The sequence below is a fragment of the Elephantulus edwardii genome, unplaced genomic scaffold (assembly GCF_000299155.1).
Source record: "Elephantulus edwardii isolate Elephantulus edwardi_28Jun2011 unplaced genomic scaffold, EleEdw1.0 scaffold00067, whole genome shotgun sequence".
NCBI lineage: Eukaryota > Metazoa > Chordata > Mammalia > Macroscelidea > Macroscelididae > Elephantulus > Elephantulus edwardii.
The window spans coordinates 7,753,443-7,754,993 of record NW_006399817.1 but is presented as its reverse complement, the minus strand read 5'-3'; positions in this window follow the sequence as shown (position 1 = coordinate 7,754,993).

Sequence of the window (1,551 nt, the reverse complement as noted above, 5' to 3'; positions counted from 1 at the left end):
AGAAGGGTGTTAAATATACCATGGACTGCTAGGAGGACAAACAGGTTTGTCCTGGAGAGGATGAAGCCAGAGTGTTCCCTGGAGTCAAGGATTCTGAAGCTTCGTCTGACGTATTTTGGGCATGTTGCAAGGAGGAACTGGTCCTTGGAGAGGGACATCATGTTTGGCAGAGTGGAGGGGAAGCGAAGGAGAGGAAGACCTTTGATGAGATGGATCGATTCTGTGACTGGAGAGGTGGGAAGAAGTGCGTTTGAGATGGCTAGGTTGGCACAGGATAGAACAGCATTTAGAGCTCTTGTACATAGGGTCGCTATGAGTCGCAAGTGACTCGATGGCACATAACAACAACAGGAAGAGTAGTCACCTAAAGAAAAAGCTACACCCAAGAATTTTACGTGAGACTGATTTGCTTTACCTCAACCTTCTCACATCTGAATTTGTAGAGTCACCTGAGAGCTAAAGGACATTCCACTCTAACCACACCTATGGAAAACATTCCAATCAGCCTGCTGACATAGGGAGACATTCCAATCAGAAGAGAGTACGACCACTGGCCACATCCTGCTCAACCATCAGCTATGACATAATCCACCTAAAGAAATGGAGTAACTTCGTATTTGGGAGCTAAAAGAGAGGGTTCAGTCAGAGTCCTCTATGGAGAGCTAACCACTGAGCTGATCACCCTACCCCCAGCCCCTGCCTATAGAATTTCGCCTGTAACTTCCTCACTTGCGACTTTCCTGCTCCACATTGCCTTTCAATGGCCTGAGACAGTAGCTTTCACCAGAGAGCTGCCAATAAACTCCTCTGTTTTACTTTACCTGGTTTTCCATGCACTTTTTTTACCTTACAGAACTGAAGTAAATGCCCCACAGCATGGTCCTTTCTCCACAACAAGCAGGCCAAAACCATATTGAGCTTCAGAAGAGCCTGATAGGCATACATTGTTGTTATTTTTGTTAGGTGTTGTTGACTCAAATACAACTCAAAAAGGATCAAATGAACAACAGATGCGAACCCTGTCCTACCTTTTGCCATCCTCACCCTCTCTGACACACTAGAGCTTATGGTGGCAGTCACCATGTAAATCCATCTGGTTTACATATATTAGGGGTGAAGATTTGCTTACAACAGAAATGTTGTTCTTGCTATTTATGATTGGTTGATTTGACTTCAACTCATTGTGACCCTATGAATAAGGGATCTGGACTATGCCCTATCCTATGCCGTCCTCGCATGTCCAACATACTTGAGCTTATTCTTATGTTCACTGTATCAATCTATCTTTTGACCCTCCACCTTTCCAAGCATGATGTTCTTCTCCAAAGATGTCTTCTGCTCACAACATGCCCAAGATATGTGAGATGAAGTTTCACCATCCTTGCCTCCAAAGAGCACATTGGTTTTACTTTCTATAAGATAGGCTTGTTTGTTCTCTTGGTAGTCAGTTAGACATTCAGTACTCTTCTCCATCCATAATTCAAAGGCATCAATTATCTTCTGTCCCTCTTAGCTATTGTTCAACTTTCAGATGCATAACAAGCAATCAAA